This window comes from Mastigoproctus giganteus, chromosome 1 (genome assembly GCF_048544385.1).
Source record: "Mastigoproctus giganteus isolate SK-2022 chromosome 1, ASM4854438v1, whole genome shotgun sequence".
In the NCBI taxonomy this organism is placed as follows: Eukaryota; Metazoa; Arthropoda; class Arachnida; order Uropygi; family Thelyphonidae; genus Mastigoproctus; species Mastigoproctus giganteus.
In genome coordinates, this window is record NC_143575.1 from 202,700,570 (window position 1) to 202,722,011 (window position 21,442).

At 36.7% G+C, this 21,442-nt stretch overlaps 1 protein-coding gene across 7 annotated transcripts in view; it reads right to left on the reverse strand.

Annotated features, from left to right (window-relative positions):
• Positions 1-21,442, reverse strand: part of LOC150091454 (protein still life, isoform SIF type 1-like) — a 1,372,582-nt gene that overhangs the window by 126,386 nt on the left and 1,224,754 nt on the right. The gene's annotated exons all lie outside the window — the stretch shown is intronic.

Genomic DNA, 21,442 nt, shown 5'->3' on the forward strand with positions numbered 1-21,442 from the left:
AAAACTGAAACTGCATTTTGTAGATGACTTTACAATAATGAAATCTAATTTTTTTATCAGTAAATAAATCTTTCTTAATAATAAAGTTTATAGTTAATTATGAATAAAAAAAGGGACAAAACATAATTCAAAGGTTTGGTACTATTTAAAATACCGCTTTTTGTTTTATCATACAGCAAAACTTTCCAAATGAAAGTAATAATTATATTTAATATATATTTAAAACATAAAATAATTTTGTAGATTAAATAAAACAAAATAAAAAGGTAATTTATTTTTTGTTTACTACATAAATATTGTGTTTATTGGTAGAAATATTTTCAATTTTAAGTATATAATAATATGTTCAAATACTGTACATAAATTAATAATGCTTTGCAGCTTAAGGTTCTAGTTATCTGGAGTAAAGAAACTTTATAAATCACATTACACAAATTTTATAGTTACATGGCTAAACATATTTTTTTTTTTACAGTTCTTTGATAAATTAATATTTAAAGCTTATAAATAAGCAAGAAAGTGTAACTATTCAATATGTTTCACAATATTAAAAAAAAAAAAAAAGCTCAAATGAAAAACAGAGGCATCCAAATGATTATTTTAAAATGTTAGAAATGTTAAAACCAGAAATAAAAAAGGAGTGCAACAATAGAAATAATTACACAAAAATTTTGTAGAACATCACAAAAAAAATTACTAAAAACAACAATCACATCACTTATGAATCGTGCACATACATATTTGGACTTGCAAATAGCCCCCATACTTTTAGCCATGCCAACAATATTTTGGCACTGCTAATGGGACAGGTTACATTCTTAAAAACAAGATACTAAATAATTACAGGGTTCATGCAAATATATTTTTAAAGGGAACACAACAAGGCTTTCTTTCCTTCGCTTTTTTTTTCTCTTTTTTAAGAAACAAGAAGTGATATTGCTGGTTTTTCAAGTCCGGATAAAACTTGGCAGTTTCTTATTAGAACGAAGTTCTTTTCCTATTTTAAATAATATGAAATGCATTTTTCTTGTTTTGCCAATTGTGTATCTTTTAGATTCACCAATATGACCTTTTGTATAAGATGGCTACTTAACTCATTGGTATTCACTTAGCAGAATATGTATATATATATAGTTAACACCTGTATATGAAAAGAATTTTTATTGTTTAATGAACTGACTTGCAGAATTAGAAACAGTATCAGTTGTAGTGCTAATTATTTATTAGAATAAAATTAGCATTTCAAGTTGTGCTGAAAGTAAAACATAGTGAATATGTAAGTATTTAGAAACATTTATTCTGTAAATATTTCATGCAGCCCAGCTAAAAAGACAAAGCTGCTACTGAACCTTTTCTTTTCTTTTTTTTTTTAATTAGAAATTAGGATAAAGCACTACTTATATTTTATGTATGGATTTAATTAAAACTTTAAGACTAATGATGCCTTCTCTAGAAATGTATTAAAGTGTAATGGCTATATAGAGGGGCTAAACTATTCATACTGCCACCACACAGAGAGGAAGAGGAACGGAGTGAGATTTATGAGTTGGTATGGTTTTAAAGAGCAGGGAGTCTGTTCAAAAATCTTGCAGGGCAAAGAGAGGGCAGAACTTTTAGTGATGTTTCTGCTTACACACACACACACACACACACACACACACACTAAAAATTAGTCTATTGGATTTTTAGCTGTAATCATTAAACAAATCACTTATTATAATATTACCAATATGATTCATTACAAATTATATATGTTATATAGAAAGAAAATACTCTATTTTATAAATATATGTAACATTGTGTAAAATACTGTTATATGATTTTTTTTTAATATAGTTATTTTCTTATTTTAAAGAATATATTAGCATTAAAATAATATATTCTAATGCTAATATATATATTAGCATTAAAAGAATTTGCTATAACATAAAAAGAGAAAATATTCTGTATAAGCTTGTAACAATGCTTAATAAACCTGCACCAATTAATCACATCAATCATCTTCACTAAAAGGATAAAGAAAAACCTATGATAATTCCTATGTAACCCACATCTGTTAAATTCTATATGTCCATAAATTTTCATCAATATGATGATTTTTAGAATGAGTATTTTTAATATGCTTAGTCACTGTTAATTTTCAGCAACTTTGCCCTGCTAGCAAAGTTTCTGAATATAGAGAATAGTTCTACATATTATGAGTAGTAGTAGTAATGGCAAATGATCCAAAAAAGCGACTTTGTATAGCATCAGCTAAAAAAAAAAAAAAAAACCCTGCACTGTTCACCCATCCATACCCTCCATGAATCTGTCTAGTTCTTCTTTGAATTTATTCAACCCATCCACTTCCACAACAACAGACAGAAGCCTGTTCCAACAATTAACCACCCGCTGGCTGAAGACAAACTTCCACACATCTATCCTGCAACCAAACGATCCTTCCTCAACTTGAATTTATGCCCCCTCATGTGTTGAAGTCTTTCTAGGTAAGAACACCCTTTTGTTTCCTTCGCCAGTCTGGTTGCTCATCTCTGCACCTGTTCAGCAGACCTACATCCTTCCTAAAGTGAGGCCTCTGGACCTGTATACAGTACTCGAGATATGGCCCGACCATGATCTTATACAAAGGGATAACCACCTCCTTATCCCTGCTAGCAAAGTTTCTGAATATCATTTACAAAACTCCGTGAGCTGTCCTGATAGCATATCTGCACTGCTCGGAGAATTTCATATCTGACTGCACAATTACCCCCAGGTCTTTTTCATTCTCCACTACCCTGAGTGTAGTACCACACAGTTGATAAGTTACTCTGGAGTTAATGCTACCCATATGTAGTACCTTGCATTTGTCAATGTTAAACTTCAACTGCCATTTTCAGCCCATCGACCCAAGTCTCCTTGTTTCAGTAGCCTGATGACTGTTATTAATCACCCTGCCAACCTTTGTATCATCTGCAAATGCAGACATTAAGTTTGATATACCTTCATAAATAAAAACTGCAACCATTATCAATCCACTGCAGGATGGAAACAAAAATGGGCCAAGCAATGAAACCTGGGGAACCCACTAATAACTATTCTGTTTTCTTCCACTAAATCATCCCTTTATTCATAGCAGTAACTTGCCCTTAATGCCACATTGCTTCAGTACAACAGTCTTTTAAGTGCAACAGTATAAAAAACCTTCCTGAAATCCAAGCATATGATGTCAAAATTATTTTTTGTTCCCGTGCCATGGTCATTGTGTCATCGTAACCTACAAAATGTTAGACAAGACTGCCCCTTAACAAGACTGTCCTTAACCAGTGATTATTTTTCCTGGAACAGACGTTATAAATTTGGGATACGTTTGCACATCTCCAGTACTTAGGGACCCCCCTCCCCCCAAATATAAGGGACTCTCATAATTATGGCTAAGAGTTTGCCTACCTCCTTTTCTGCCACCCTTAAAATAATTGGACAGATTCCATCCACCCCAGGTGTCTTTTTTATATCCATCTTCAACAAATTCTCTTCTACTTTTCTTTCAGTTATCGCAAATTCATTTAGCTCCTCATTAGAGTTTGATAAACTTATGGCATCCCCTTCCCTAAAGAATTCCTCATGAGTGAATGTAGAATGCAAAATACAGTAGAGCATCAGTTATCCAGAATCATTAATGTCAGACCTCTTCTGGATAGCAAAATTTTCCGGATAATTGAACATAAGGTAAAATTAAATAAATTCTGTTATAATGTATTAAGGTAAAAGAAAAAGACTTTAAATAGCATGAAAAAAAAAACAAAAAACAAATTTATTTAATTAAAAAAATAATGATAACTTATACATAAAAATTCGCACATTTACACATGTATGTATATTCAGATAGGTATTTTACTGCAAATTTTATGTGGAAAAAATTTAAAGTAATTTCTTAAAATTTGATCTTTTTTGTTTTGTTTGTTGTGACCTATTTTTTTGCTGCTAAATCTCTCAAGTTCCTTAATAATATCAATTTGATTATATCGCATTCTTCCTGGTTTTCTGCCCATTTCAGTGCTGTTTCTTTTCATTGACATTTTACTGTAAAAAACCAAGAAAAATAATAAATCGGTTCCAAGCCAATATTATTCTTACCGAATCTGGAGCTAAACTAAACATAATATTAAATGAAGAGAACAAAATATGTTATGGAAAATTGGGTTCATGGAAGCGAAAGACTAGACTATCACTCGTGGTTTCCAAGAAAACCCATCAGTCCTAAACCAACATTTCATTAAATATATGATGTAAAAAAAAAAAAAAAAAAAACACATACAGAAATACTCTTGTAGCATAATAAACATTTGTCTAAAATATTACCATTAATAAAAAAAGAAGAAAAAAAAATCAGCCTTTCAAATTATTCCAGATAATTAATGTCCTACTGTACCTATTCAATTTGTCTGCAACCTGATCAGAGTCATCAACAGTCAATCCCTAGACATCAAGTGGCCCAATGTGATTCAACCACTTCCTCTACTGTTAATATATGCATAGAAGTCTTTGCATTTTTGCCAGAGCCTGCTCATAATCTGCCCTAGCTTGCCTAACCTCCTTTGTGACTTGATTACAGACTACTTTATATCTACCATAAGCTTCTCTATCACCTGATAATTTATATGCATCACATGCACTTTTCTTCTCTGCCACATGTCTCAATAGTTCATCTGACATCCATTTAGGTCTAAGCCTTGAACAGTATTTCTTCAGTGGTATGAAAAGCATAGTTGCTGCTTCTTTGATTTCTTCAAATTCTCTTCTAAAGTGGACAAGTTTCTGTGGTACAGATGACATTATGTATAATGTTGTTTACTTGCAATTTATAAAAATAATTTTAATAGTTACTGCTATAGGGTAGACCTACGTACTGGAATAGCTAGGTTCTGATATCTCAGTTTTATTTGTTGCAGCAGATTTAAAAATAAAACCTTGTTTATAGTAGTTCTGATTGTTTAGTTACAATCAGTATAGTTGATTTTAAACTATACCAATTGTACCTAATATAGAAAATTATAGTAAATATATTTGTATCAAATAAATCATAATAATTTGGAGTAGTGTTCTCAAAGAACAGCCAAAAGTAGTATTGTCCAATTGAATGAAATATTGATTAGATGGGAAAAAAGATGACAATGTGAAAAGAAAGTTGGTGTATTTATGAGTATTTATGGCTTGATGAGTATTTTGTAGTAATTTTATTTTTATCTGTTTATGGGAATATTTTTACATGATGATTACTTTGGTAATAGTTTTTGGTTACAATTTTGGCTACTGCACACCAGATTACATGGTATACATGCAGTTCTGCATATTACATACAAGAGTATATAATATGCAGAACCATACATTCCCAAGTTGAATTACACATGTATTCTGAAAAACTGAAACTGCATTTTGTAGTCTGATTATTTTACAATACTTAAAAGTAATTTTTTTTTCTATCAGTAATTAAATATTCCTTAGTAATAAAGTGTATAGTTAATTATGAATAAAAAATGGGCAAAACGTAATTCAAAGGTATGTAAGAACTTTGTATACTATAAAAGTACCACTTTTTCTTTAAAACTTTAACTTATATTTAATATATATTCAAAACACAAATTCTCATGGGTGGGCAGGAGGAACCTTATTCCCCCACCTGAGACTGGCTAACTACAGCCTAAGCTGAAAAAGTCTTTAAAAATTCCTCCACAAGATTTTAACCTAGACCTATCCAAAGAAGTTGTGTCATGGAGGGAGGATGTGAGAAGAAGAAATGACACAATGAATGATAAAATGAAAAATGCAGAATTATATTTTTCATTACTGTAAAATTTTATTTTCTTAATGGCATTATATAATCATTGTATTCAAGAAACAAGAAGACAAGTGTGATTCTTATATATTAATAAGATATCAGAAAATTATTGTTATAACTTGTGTAATATATGAAATGAAGACTAACTGCATTGCATATCTTATATATAAAAAGATTCTCTCACAATGCAATAGAAATTCCTGCTTAAATTATTCTGTTTGTGTTTAAATATGATGGAGAGTGTGTGTGTGTGTGTGTGTGTGTGTGTGTGTGTGTGTGTGTGTGTGTGTGTGTGTAAAGAGATGACTTGCACTGGTGGTAAGTAGTATAATGCTCACTGGAATTTTCATTTGGCTGGCTCCAGAAATAAAACAAGCGATGCATACCTTAGGCTAAACTATGCCTATTACCTTCATTATTTATTAACATAATTAGTACCCACTTACCTTCATTAAATTTTCTGTTAATACTTACCAGCCTCACTATATTTACTGTCCAATAATACACCTTTGGTTCTCAGTTTAGTTACTAAATCAGGCAAAATATGTATGGAATGCAGATACCAGGAAGAAATATTACTTAAATTCCTCCTTATATCCCATAACAGAATTATGCAATACATAACAGTTGTATACAAGCATTCACTGATGTAGCACGTGAAATTATCCATAAATAACATTTTGAAAATCCTGTGTAGAAGTGATCCAAAGCAATACATCACAAGTGATGTTGTATGATATTCACATTCTGTCATTTGATGGCAGCTGTACTTGATAATCTGCTTCAGGAGTCAAGCATCTGACACCAAAACCTTACATTTTCAGAAGCAGTTGCGTCTGAAAACTTGAATGTAACTGGTCTCTGAACTAGTGGCAGTCAACAGAAGCAGCAGTCCTCTCTGCTGCTGCTGCTGGAGTTGCTAAACAAGCACTGACAATACTTCTTTGGAAGGCTATGATATCTTATCTGTTCCCAATTGCTAGTGAACCGATTTGGGCACCACTAGTCAGGTCACACAGCTTTAGAGATGCTTTCCTGTTCGCTTACACGCCATGTAACTTCTTTGACGCATATAATTCAAACCTCTAATAAAGGGATTAGGCACTTTATCATGACTATGGACATTAGCTGATAACTAACCCAAATTAGTCCAGCACTAAAGAAAATTTGTTATGTTTCAAAATTCACATGCACAATTTCTGCCTTAGGGAAAAAAAGTGGGGCTTGTAAAAAGTTTTCAGTACTCGTTAAGTTTTTTTTTATAAATAGAAAGATCAAAAATACAAGTTAAACTTAAGTTTAAGATACATCAAAAGGGGCTTCTGCTAGAGTACACAATGTCCAAAGATAGCTGTCTTAATACCTTTTGTCATACATATGACAAAATAACAAATGGAAGGAAATTTGGAAATCACCACATTAAGAAACATATTTTGAGAATTTACTAAAGGAAAATTTGCTATGATTCAAAATTCAAAAGAGTTTGTTTGTTTGTTATTTGGTTTTTAGGAGCATTAGCAACTAAGGCCATGTTGCTCCGGGAATATGCGGTGGTCATTCCTTGACCTTTCCGCATGCTCCGTATTTGGTGGTGACGGGCTTGAACCCCGGTCTAATCAAGAAACGTGTGCTATGCACTGCTGCTCCTTCCCACCTGGCTACGGAGGCACCCTTCAAAAGAGTAATTTCCTCCTTAGGCAAAAGAAGTGAGGCTTTTTAAAAAAATTTTAAGAGTGCATTAGGTTGTTTTCATAAATATAAAGATCACAACTACATTGATAGAGAGACTTCTGATATGGTACACAACATTCGTCAAGGGCTGTCTGAATTATTTTGGTCGTGTCTATAGAGCAAAATGAATAATGAGAAGGTTACCATGCACCATTCTTATCAAGGAATAAATGCCATAGCAGCCAGTCAAGTGTTCCAAAAGCAAAGAAACATTTGGCATATGACTGTCCACATTAAGAAACATAATTTTTGTTTATTATGAATACTGATATCCCTTAATAAAGATGGTGTATGTAAGCTAACTGTTATTCATTTGCAATAAAATGTCATATGCAATAAAATGAATAATAGGGAAGATCATCCTAATCAAGAAATAGATATCATGGGCCATCAAATGTGGATGTTACAGAGATATCAGAAATAGAGTGGCACTCTGACTTAGGGGATACAGAATTTAAATTTGATGAATACAATATGTACAGAAAGAACCTCATTATTATTTTTTTTATTTATTGTGAGTAGATAGTTCCAGCCAAACCATATAAAACTTGCCTGCCATTTAAAATGTGTAGTATAGTTCTTGATCAAGTTATTCAGCACAATGGTGCTTGGTACTGTTCTACAAGTGCCCCAGGGGCTCACATTTGGTGAGTATGTACTTGGCACACCCAGGGCCCTGAACTCCCTTCTCTCTCTCTTTCAAGGTAATTCAGAAATTTTTTTTTGGCTGGTGCAGCATAAGCCTTAGGCTTCCTTGCACCATATGGCTAATGATAATAATAATAATAAGTTGTAGCTTTGCCTCTGAGTCCAAAAGGCTGAAGCTAGCTGATTTCCATCCTCACCCCATGGAGTCAGGCCAATTTCCTGAATATATATTCTTTTAAATAGCACAAACTTGTATTCAGTGCTAACCCAACCACACTGGTCCAGTGTGTGTTTGCAGGTATACCCAATCACAATTAGAAACTAAATGATTTTACGATGGTTGAGAGAAAAGTGAAAGAGAAATAGTTGAAGCTAAAAGTAAATAAGGCACCTGGGACTAATGGAATCTAATAAAACAAGCAACAAGGTAGGCAAACTTTTTCATCATAATAGCAGCTTTTGATTCAGGGAAGCTCCCTATAGATTGGAGATGTGCAATTCTTCCCTTTTCATAAAGGGGAATCAAAGAGCAAAGTGACTAATTACAGACCTATAAGCTTAACTTCTGTGTCAGGGAAAATAATGAAGTCAGTGGTTAAAGAAGTAATGCAGAATCATTTTGATAAGAATGCAGTTATATGGCAATTATAGCACAGATTTATTAAAGGCTCTCTCTCTCTCTCTCTCTCTCTCTCTCTCTCTCTCTCATGTTCAGTGACAATTATGGCTAGTTACTACAAGGAAGTCACAAAGGATCTGGATGCAAAAATAATTTTGACAATTACATACTTAGTTTCAATAAAGTTTTTAAACTGATGCAAACAAATTACTACTGCACAAACTGGGGCAGTAGAATCCCTCTGGGTTTGGTATTTATACCACCTGACCCTCACCATTTTCAATTCTTTTTAACAATATTGAGGGGCCCATCAGGCTCTCAGCTGCCCACATCAATGCCAGAGCTTGCACTTGGTCATCACGCAACACAGCGGCAACCCCCAAGGCAGAATGCACTGGTCCCACAGGAACTAGTAGTTGTTGATGACTCTATTGTCAGGGAGACAGGAAATATATTGTGTAAAAAGGATAGGTGGAACAGGACCAGGGTATGTCTGCCAGGGGCAAAGGTTGATGACGTTGTTAGCATTAGCATTAGCATTAGTAGAGGCATATGATGCAAGAAAGCAAGCTTATTCAGCATCAGCCAAAAAAAAAAAAAAAAAAAAACCCTCTCCCATTTCACCCCTCCGTTCGTTCGAAATACCTGTCCAGTTGAGCTTTAAATTTGTTTAGGCTATCAACTTCAACAACAAGTGATGGAAGTCGGTTCCACCAACCAACCACCCGTTGGCCAAAGGCAAATTTCCGCACATCTATCCGACATCCGTCCTTCCTCAATTTGAATTTATGCCCTCTGAGGTGATTATTCTGAGAAAGATGAAGAATCCCATTGGCATTGAGCATGCTCAAACCATTCAAAGCCTTATACACCTCTATCAGATCACCTCGCCGGTGCCTAGTCTCCAGACTCTGTAATTTGCAAAATTTTAAGCCTTTCTTCGTAAGAGCAACCCTTTGTTCCATTTACTAATCTTGTTGCCCTTCTCTGTACCCGTTCCAGCAGCTCTACATCCTTCTTGAAATGAGGCCTCCAGACCTGTATACAGTACTCAAGATGTGGCCTAACCATTGCCTTATACAAGGGAATAATCACCTCCTTATCCCTGCTAGAAAAATTCCTGTATATCATTGACAAGACACCATGAGCTACTCTTGCAGCTCGTCTGCACTGCTCAGAGAACTTCATATCTGCCTGCACAATTACCCCCAGGTCCTTTTCATTCTCCACCACTGTCAGTGTAGTACCGCAGAGTTGATACATTGCTCTGGGGTTACTGTTACCCATATGTAGTACTTTACATTTGTCAATGTTAAACTTCATTTGCCACCTCTCAGCCCATCTGTTCAACCTTTCCAGATCCTGTTGCAGCAGCATAGCGTCAGTAGTGTCCTTAACGACCCTGCCAACCTTTGTATCATCTGCAAACTTAGACATTAAACTTGATATCCCATCATCAATATCATTCATAAACACCGAAAACAACAATGGACCCAACACTGAACCTTGAGGAACTCCACTAATAACATTAGTCCATGTTGAGCAGTGTCCATTGATTACCACTCTCTGTCTTCTGCCACTCAACCATCCCCTTATCCATAGCAGCAATTTGCCTCCAATGCCACACTGCTCCAATTTGTGCAGCAGTCTTCCATGTGCAACAGTATCAAAAGCCTTTCTAAGATCCAAATATATAATATCAAAGTTATTCCCTGCATCCAGTTCTTTTGTGACTACATCATAGTATCCAATCAAATTGGTCAGGCAAGACCTGCCCTTAACAAAACCATGCTGCGTCTGAGCTATAACTGAATTCTTGTCTAGATGATCCTGCAGTGCTTGTTTAACCAGTGCCTCCATTAATTTACCTGGAACAGAAGTTAAACTAACAGGTCTATAATTACTTGTGTCAGCCTTTGATCCTCCTTTGTGAATTGGGGTTACATTTGCACATCTCCAGTCTATGGGTACCTCCCCTGAGTCCAAAGAAGCTCTCATAATTATGGCTAGGGGTTTGCATACTTCCTTTGCTGCCTCCTTTAATATAACTGGATAGATCCCATCCACCCCAGGTGCCTTTTTTATGTTTATCCTCAACAATCTCTCCTCCACTTTCCTCTCAGTTATTACAAAATCATCCAGCTCACTGCCAATGTTTACTTTACCTACATCATTCTCCTTCCTGAATAACTCCTCATGCGTGAATGTAGATGCAAAATACTCGTTTAGATTGTTAGCCACCTGAGCAGGATCCTCAACTGTTGAACCATCAACATCCAGTGGACCAATCTGATTCATCCCTTTCCTTCTCGAGTTCAAGTATGTAAAGAACTCCTTTCTGTTTTTCTTTGCATCCTTTGCCAAGGATTTTTCGTAGTCTGCCTTTGCCTGCCTAATCTCCTTTGTGACTTGGTTACAGACCAACTTATATCTATCATAGGCTTCCATGTCACCCATTAATTTGTATGTATCCCATGCATTTTTCTTCTCTGCCACATGTCTCATTAGTCCATCTGACAACCATTTAGGCCTAAACCTTGAACAATATTTCTTAGTTGGTATGTAAAGCCTGGTAGCCACCAAGATTAGTTCCTTGAATGCTTCCCATTTTGAGTTTGCTGTTGGTAACATCATCAGTTGGTCCCACTGTATAGAATTTAAATACTGTCTCAGACCATCATAGTTGCCTTTACGAAAACAAAAACCCTTCCCTTTACCTCTGATGGTAGTTACCTCCTTGAGTAAATCCCACTTCAACACACTGTGATCACTGCCACCTAGTGGTTCATTTATCTGCAGGTTCTTAATGCATGAAGAATCACTACTGATAATCAGATCAAGAGTATTGCTCCCTCTTGTTGCCTCACGAACATGCTGATGTAGAAAACAATCATCCAATAAATCCACAAAAGCCTTGCTAGTGTGCAAGTGACCAACCCACAAATTCCAGTCAATATCTGGGAAATTAAAATCCCCCATTATAAGACTCTCTGATTTACTGGCCCACTCTATTTCCCTGTACAATATATTATTATACTCATCAGAGTCATTAGGCCTATAGCACACTCCTACTCTCAATTTTGATTTCCCTATGCTTATGTCACACCAAACTGACTCGACACTGCCCTGTCCATCGATGTCAACTGGCTTCACTTCCTTTGACTTTATGTGTTTCTTAATTAATAGCATAACCCCTCCTCCCCTCCTGTCCTGTCTATCCTTTCTATATACATTGTATTCCCCAAATTCCAGTTCCGTATTACTTATATCTGTGTGACACCACGTCTCTGATATCCCAACAATATCTGCCTTTGATGTTTTGAGCAATACCTCAAATTCATCAAATTTATTTACCAAACTCCTAGCATTGGTGTACACGCAGGTATACATGCACCTGTTTCTATTCTTAGCTACCCTAACACAACCCATGTGTTTACTTGTAACGCAATGACTACCAGCAGTCTCTGAAATATCCTGCATCTTGTTTTTCAGACTTCTGCTCATTTCAATAGAAGCAGTGCAAGAATCACTTCCACCTCTGCCAGTGGCTACTGTTAATCTATTAGTCCTTGTATCCCCCCCAACTAGCAGTTTTCCGACCCACCTAACACTGCCTCGACAGCATCAGCAAAAATTCTTGCACCCTTTCTATTTAAGTGTATCCCATCCCTGTAGAAGCAATCTCTCCTGTTAACAAGTACAGTCCAGGCTGAAAAAAATTCTACCCCTTGAGCCTTGCACAATCCCTCCAGGGCCGAATTGATCGACAAGGCTCTCATCATATACTCCCTCCTATCGTGTCTGGGCAGAATTGCAGACACTTTCAAGTTCAACCCTAATTCACGGCTTTTTTTCAACAGTGACCTGTACTTGCTAAGTAATTCCGCTGGTCTCCTACTCTTAATATCATTAGTGCCAACGTGTACAACTATATCACCTTTTGTGCCCTTAAAAGATGATATCCGCTCTACAACGTCATCAACCTTTGCCCCTGGCAGACATACCCTGGTCCTATTCCACCTATCCTTTTTACAAAGCATGTTCCCCGTTTCCCTGACAATAGAGTCAGCAGATATCATCTTTTAGGAGCACAAAAGGTGATATAGTTGTACACGTTGGCACTAATGATATTAAGAGTAGGAGACCGGCAGAATCACTTAACAAGTACAGGTCACTGAAGAAAAAAAAGCCGTGAATTAGGGTTGAATTTGAAAGTGTCTGCAATTCTGGCCAGACACGATAGGAGGGAGTATATGATGAGAGCCTTGTCGATCAATTCGGCCCTGGAAAGATTGTGCAAGGCTCAAGGGATAGAATTTTTTTCAGCCTGGACTGTACTTGTTAACAGGAGAGACTGCTTCTACAGGGATGGGATACACTTAAATAGAAAGGGTGCAAGAATATTTGCTGATGCTATCGAGCCAGTGTTAGGTGGGTCGGAAAACTGATAGCTTGGGGGGATACAAGGACTAATAGTTTAACAGTAGCCATAGGCAGAGGTGAAGGTGATTCTTGCACAACTTCTATTAGAACAAGTAGCGACCTGGAGCGAGGGGTGTTGGGGGTTTCAGGGACGGATGGCAGTCATCGGGAAACAGGTGGGTATATGGGATGTGTTAGAGTAACTAAGAATAAGAATAGGTGCATGTATACTTGCATGTATACCAAGGCTAGAAGTATAGTAAATAAATTTGATGAATTTGAAGTGTTGGTCAAGACATCAAAGGCGGATATTGTTGGGATATCAGAGACGTGGTGTCACACAGATATAAGGAATGCCGAACTGGAATTTGGGGAGTACAATGTGTACAGAAAGGATAGACAGGATAGGAAGGGAGGAGGTGTTATGCTGTTAATAAAGAAAAACATAAAATCAAAAGAAGTGCATCCAGTTGATATAGATGAACAGTGCACTGTTGAGTCAGTTTGGTGTGACATAAGCACTGCAAAAGCAAAAATAAGAGTAGAAGTGCGTTATAGGCCTAATGACTTGAATGAGTACAATGAACAATTGTACAGAGAAATAGAGTGGGCTAGTAAATCGGAATGTCTTATAATGGGGGATTTTAACTTCCCAGATATTGACTGGAACTTGTGGGTTGGGCACTCACACATTGTCAGACTTTTGTGGATTTATTGGATGATTGTTTTCTGCAGCAGCATGTTCGAGAGGCAACCAGAGAAAGTAATACTCTTGATCTGGTTATCAGCAGTGATCATTCATGTATTAGGAATTTGCAGATAAAAGAACCACTAGGTGGCAGTGATCACAGTGTACTGATGTGGGATTTACTTAAAGATTTAATTATCTTCAGGGGTAAAGGAAAGGGTTTTTGCTTCCGTAAAGGCGAGTACAGTGGTCTCCGACAGTTCTTAAATTCTGTACAGTGGGATAAACTGACGATGTTACCAACAGTAAATTCTAAGTGGGAAGCATTCAAGGAATTAATCGTGGAAGCTACTAAAAGTTTCATACCTATTAAGAAATATTGTTCAAGGTTTAGGCCTAAATGGTTGTCAAATGAACTAATGAGGCTCGTAACAGAGAAGAAAAATGCATGGGATGCATATAAATTATCAAGCGACTCGGAAGCCTATGGCAGATATAAGTTGATCTGTAATCAGGTGACAAAGGAGGTTCGGCAGGCGAAGGCAGATTACGAGAAATCCTTGGCAAAAGATGCTAAGAAAAACAGCAAGGATTTCTTTACTTATATAAACTCTAAAAGTAAGGGGATGAATCTGATTGGTCCACTTGACATCGGTGATTCGACTGTTGATGATCCTGCTCAGATAGCAAACAAACTGAATGAGTATTTTGCATCTATATTCACATGTGAGGAATTATTAAGGTTTGAAAATGGCAGAAGGTTATCAAATTGTAGCAAGATACATAATTATTTTGTAATAACTGAGAGCAAAGTGGAAGAGAAATTGTTGAAGTTAAACGTAAGAAAAGCACCTGGGGTGGATGGGATCTATCCAGTTATATTAAAGGAGGCGGCAAAGCAACTAAGCAAACCCTTAGCCATAATTATGAGAGCATCCTTGGACTCAGGGGAGGTTCCCACGGACTGGAGATGTGCAAATATATCCCCAATTCACAAAGGGGGATCGAAGGGTGACATGAGTAATTACAGACCAGTTAGTTTAACTTCTGTTCCGGGTAAAATAATGGAGTCGCTGGCTAAAGATGCATTGCAGGATCATCTAGACAAGACTGCAGCAATAATTCAGACACAGCATGGGTTTGTTAAGGGAAAGTCTTGTCTGACAAATTTGATAGGATATTATGATGTGGTTACAAAGGAACTGGCTGCAAAAAACAATTTTGATATCATATATTTGGATTTCAGGAAAGCTTTTGACACTGTTGCACATGGAAGACTATTGTACAAATTGGAGCAGAATGGTATTAAGGGTAAGTTGCTACAATGGATAAAAGGATGGTTAAGTGCGAGAAGACACAGGGTGGTAATCAATGGGTGCTGCTCTTCTTGGACTAATGTTATTAGTGGAGTCCCATAGGGTTCGGTGTTAGGTCCACTGTTGTTTTGTATATTTATCAATGATATTGATGAAGGTATATCAGGCTTAATGTCGAAGTTTGCAGATGATACAAAGGTTGGCAGGGTTGTTAATGACAGTGTGCTACTGCAACAGGATCTAGATAATTTGGGCAGATGGGCTAAGAAGTGGCAACTGAAGTTTAACCTTGACAAATGCAAAGTACTGCATATGGGTAGAAAAAACCCCAGAGAAACGTACCAACTGTGTGGTACTACACTTAAGGTGGTAGAAAATGAAAAACACCTGGGAGTAATTGTGCAGGCAGATATGAAGTTTTCTGAGCAATGCAGACAGGCTGCCAGGGCAGATCATGGGGTTTTGTCAATGATATATAGGAATTTTGCTAGCAGGGAAAAGGAGATTATCCCTCTGTATAAGGCAATGGTTAGGCCATGCCTTGAGTACTGCGTACAGGTCTGGAGGCCTCATTTTAGGAAGGATGTAGATTTGCTTGAGCGTGTACAGAGAAGGGCAACAAGATTGGTGAGGGGAATGAAGGGATCCTCTTACCAAGAGAGGCTTAAGTTCTGCAAATTGCAGTGGCTGGAGAATAGGTACCTGCGCTGTGATCTGATTGAGGTATATAAGGCCTTGAATGGGTTGAGCATGCTGAATTCTGATGGGATCCTTCCACTTGTTCAGATTACGAACCTAAGGGGGCATAAATTCAAATTAAGAAAAGACAGATGTAGAATAGATGTGCAGAAATTTGCCTTTAGCAGATATGAAGTTTCTGAGCAATGCAGACAGGCTGCCAGGGCAGATCATGGGGTTTTGTCAATGATATATAGGAATTTTGCTAGCAGGGAAAAGGAGGTGATTATCCCTCTGTATAAGGCAATGGTTAGGCCACGCCTTGAGTACTGCGTACAGGTCTGGAGGCCTCATTTTAGGAAGGATGTAGATTTGCTTGAGCGTGTACAGAGAAGGGCAACAAGATTGGTGAGGGGAATGAAGGGATCCTCTTACCAAGAGAGGCTTAAGTTCTGCAAATTGCAGTGGCTGGAGAATAGGTACCTGCGCTGTGATCTGATTGAGGTATATAAGGCCTTGAATGGGTTGAGCATGCTGAATTCTGATGGGATCCTTCCACTTGTTCAGATTACGAACCTAAGGGGGCATAAATTCAAATTAAGAAAAGACAGATGTAGAATGGATGTGCGGAAATTTGCCTTTAGCCAGCGGGTGGCTAATTGCTGGAAGAAAACTTCCATCTGTCGTTGTGGAAGTTGATAGGTTGAATAAATTTAAGGAGGAACTGGACAGGCATTTGGAGAGAATGGTGTGATTTTTTTTTTTTTTTTTTGGCTGATGCTGCATAAGCTCATACATTTGCTTTCTTGCATCACATGCCACTACTACTACTAATATTAATGATAACATATCAAGTTTAATGTCTAAGTTTGTTGTGATGCAAATATTGGTAGGGTGGCAAATAATAGCAATCAGAGTACTACCACCAGACCTGGATATATTAAGAAGATAGGTTGTGCGTAATTGAGGTTTAATATTGATAAATGCAAGGTGATGCATTTTAGCAATAATCCCAGAATAACATACCAACTGGGTGGTACCAAACTCATGGTAGTGGAAAATGAAAAAGACATAAGAGTAAGTGTACAGTCAGAAATAAAACTCTCTGAGCAGTGCAGAAGGGCTGCTAGGCCCACTAATTTTGTCAAAGGAGGGGATTATCCTGTTGTATAAGGCAATACTTAGGCCACATCTTGAGTACAGCGCCCAGATTTGGAAGCCGTAGCTGAGTGGTCAGAAGCGTGACTGCAGTAGTACACACTCTTTGAGTGAACCGGGGTTGAAACCCATGACTGCTAAATACGATTAATATTTGTATTGATTGATTTAGCATTAGCATTAGTAGAGGCATGTGATGCAAGAAAGCAAGTTTATACAGCATCAGCCAAAAAAAAAAATAAAATAAAAACTTCCACTTCACCCCTCCATTTGTTTGAAATACCTGTCCAGCTGAGGCTTAAATTTATTTAGGCTATCAACTTCCACAACAAGGGATGGAAGTCTGTTCCACCAACCAACTACCCACTGGCTAAAGGCAAATTTCTGCACATCTGTCTTTCCTCAATTTGAATTTATGCCCTGTCAGTTGATTATTCTGAGCAAGAGGAAGAATCCCATCAGCACTGAGCATGCTCAAACTATTCAAGGCTTTATACACCTCTATCAGATCACCTTGCCGGTGTCTAGTCTCCAGACACTGTAATTTGCAAAACTTAAGCCTTTATTCGTAAGAGCAACCCTTTGTTCCATTCACTAATCTTGTTGCCCTTCTCTGTACTCGTTCCAGCAGCTCTACATCCTTCTTGAAATGAGGCCTCCAGACCTGTATACAGTACTCAAGGTGTGGCCTGACCATTGCCTTATACAAGGGAATAATCACCTCCTTATCCCTGCTAGAAAAATTCCTGTATATCATATATATATATATATATATATGATATACAGGAATGTATATATATATATATATATATAATATCAAAGTTATACTCTGCATCCAATTCTTTTGTGACTGCATCATAGTATCCAATCAAATTGGTCAGGCAAGACTTCCCCTTAACAAAACCATGCTGTGTCCAAGCTGTAACTGAAGTCTTGTCTAGATGATCCTGCAGTGCTTCTTTAACCAGTGCCTCTATTAATTTTCCTGGAACAGAAGTTAAACTCATAGGTCTATAATTACTTGTGTCAGCCTTTGATCCTTCTTTGTGAATTGGGGTCACATTTGCACATCTCCAGTCTATGAGTACCTCCCCTGAGTCCAAGGAAGCTCTCATAATTATGGCTAAGGGTTTGCTTACTTCCTTTGCTGCCTCCTTTAATATTTATTGTAAACACCACTGACTTGGTGGTCGTCGTGCCAGAGTATGAACAAGAACATTTTTGTTTTAATTTCAGGAAGAGTGAAAGTCCGTTGAAATTGGAGTAGAGAAGAGCACAAGATTAATCAATAGCAGTAAAGGGTATTCCTAACAAGGAAGACTTTAGTTCTGCAAACTGCAACAGATGGAAATTAGGCATCTGTGAGAATACATGATTGAAGTGCTTAAGGCTTTAAATGGATGAATAAATGGTAATGGCATCCTTACTCTTATTCTTTTTCGGACAACATACATACACTGGGCCAGATGAGGGATTAAAGAGGCCCACGGCCATATTTAAATTTGAGGCCCCTTTAATATATATATAAACTATTACAGGTAACCCCCATATAACACAGTAGTTTGGTTCCTACAGAATCTTGTGTAATGCGAAACCGTGTTATACGTGACTAAGAACCAGTACAAAAAGGGGGTTACATTCCAATAGCTAACAAAAAAAATTTTAATAACTATTGGAAATTTAATTTTTATAGTAGTAATAACTTAATATTTTAAATTTATTTTTATAATACAGTAGTAACTTAAATAGTAATAACTGTCTTACCTTACAAACTGTGATACTTATATGTCAGATAATATACATCTAATTTTCTTCCTCTTCATTGCTGCTAAGCACAATCTCTTCTGCAGCACTTAGATTTCATGTACCTTCTGCTCTCTGTCACAATATGCATGTGTATGACCAAAAAATTTGTGACGCACGTCACAATTTTTTATGGTCTCAAACAAGCACAAGTTCAATAGCACAGAACTTAATTTCAATGAATACCCAGGTAACTTCCAACAAAATACTATGGACCCCCGCTTTAAAGATATAAAGCACAAATTTAACTTTATTACCAATTAACAAAGTTAAGTGATACATGAAAATTGGAAGAATATTTTCCAATAAATTTATGTAAGCAAAATAAATTTATGCTTACATACGTGCATAGCTTAATTAATATGTACTGTAATATGTACATATTAACTAATTGATATTTCTGTTCACTGACTTTTTTTTTTTTTTTTGGTTGTAAAATTTAAAACAGTAAAAATGATAAGCAATTAATAACAAAGAACCCAGCACACACAAGTTGCAATGATACGCATGCATGAGATATGGAGTAATGAGTTTCTGAAAATTTATTTGTGTTTTATATTATTGAACATTTCATGGAAGGGGGAACACATTTCACCTTAATAACATGAAAACCCACAGAACTCCAGCTATGTTTAATTGAAAACAACCTAATTGTATTATTTAATAATGATTAAATAATAATTAATATAATTATAATAGAGTAAGATACATTAAGTCCAGTGTGGAGAAGTATACCTAGGTGCTTGAGCAGTTTTGGAGAAGCACATTTCAATGAATATTAAAGGAATGACAACTGAACTTATTTACATCTGTAAATGTTTATACTAACTAAAAGACAGTATTTTAGGAAGGATGTAGAGTTGCTAGAATGAGTACAAAGAATGGTAACACATTGGTGAGGGGAAAAAAGGGGTACTCTTACCAAGAAAGGCTTAAGTTCTGCAAATTGCAGCACCTGGAGAGTAGACACCTGTGGGGTGATCTGATCTGATTGAGTGTATAAGGCTTTGAATGGCTTGAGCAAGCTGAATGCTGATGGGATTTTTCCTCTTGCTCAGATTAAGAACCTGAGGGGGGCACAGATTCAAATTGAGGAAAGACAGTTGTAGAATAGATGTGTGGAAATCTGCCTATAGCCAGCAGGTAGTACAAAAGCTGCATCCCTGGTTCACAGTTTCATATGTTCTTTGCTTATGTTGATTCCTTTTCTTGCAGATTTGTAATACATGAATCACTGCTGATAACCAGGAAAAAAAAAATATTGCTTTTACTTGTTTTCTCTCTAACATATCAGAAAATAATTTGCTGGATGACTGTTTTATAAAACAAGCCAAATCCAGCCAAATCAAAATAAGTTCTGCTAATGAGTGAGGTGGCAACTCATGGGTTCCAATCAATATCTAGAAAGTTAAAATCCTCCATGATAAGACATTCTGATTCGCTGGCCAGTATAAGGTTGAGTCAGTCTGATGTTTACGTCATGCCAGATCATGCTAAACATAATACTAGCCTGTCTACTGGTTGTACTGTTTTAGAATCTATATTCGTCTTAACCAAAGGTACAAAACTCCTAACACCCTCCTTTCTGTACACATTATAATTGTGCTATATTGAAATTTAGTATTCCCAATATCAAGAGTGACACAATTTTTCAGTTATACCTACAATGTTAGCATTTGATGACCTAATCCGTACTTCAATAGACTAATGCTTATAGCATTAGTGTATAAGAAAATAAATGTATGCATGTTTGTGTTTTTAGTAACTCTTACAAGGCCCATTTAATTTCTAGTTCTGTGAGCCCCTTAGGAGGCCTTGTAATGTTGTTGTTGTGTTTATTTCATTTGTTGGTGCATCAGTAGCTAAGACTATAATGCACCTATTACAGTCTTGGTACATATTTCTATGATGTGCAAGCCAGAGTTTCCAGACTAGGGCAATAAAATTAATTTAGACTTATGTTAGTTACATGCTGGCATTGTCTCCTACACAGTAATACCCTCCAGAGTTTACATATTGATCCCAGAGCTTCTCCTACTGCTTGAAGCAGCACCTCTGGAACTCCTGTTTCATGATGCTACTGAAAACTTTCTGTGATTCAGCTTGAATCTCCATTATGTCTCTGAATCTTCATTCTTTTAATAAGATTATCATTTTGAGCAACAGGAAGAAATCGAAGGGGACCACGTCCGGGTGTAGGATCATTGCCATTTTGTTCTTGTCTAGAAACTTCTGAACTGACAAAGTTGTGTGGACTAGCACATTTTGTGATACAATATTTCTGTTATAAAAAGTAAAGTAAAGTGCAGCCATTATCAACCCACTGCAGGATGGAAGTCTCCTCAACAATTCATGCTGAGGGAAATGGACCATAATCTGCCATGCTGGTCCAGTGCGGGTTGGCAGATCAACCGTATTCAGCAGTCAGGGGCTTGAACACCGGTCTACTCAAAGAGCGTGTGCTACTGCACTCCCGCTCCTGCCCACTCGGCTACGTAGGCCGTTCTTTTATACCTTTTGTTATATCTGTTGTACCTACAATGCCAATTCTGAGTGCACTA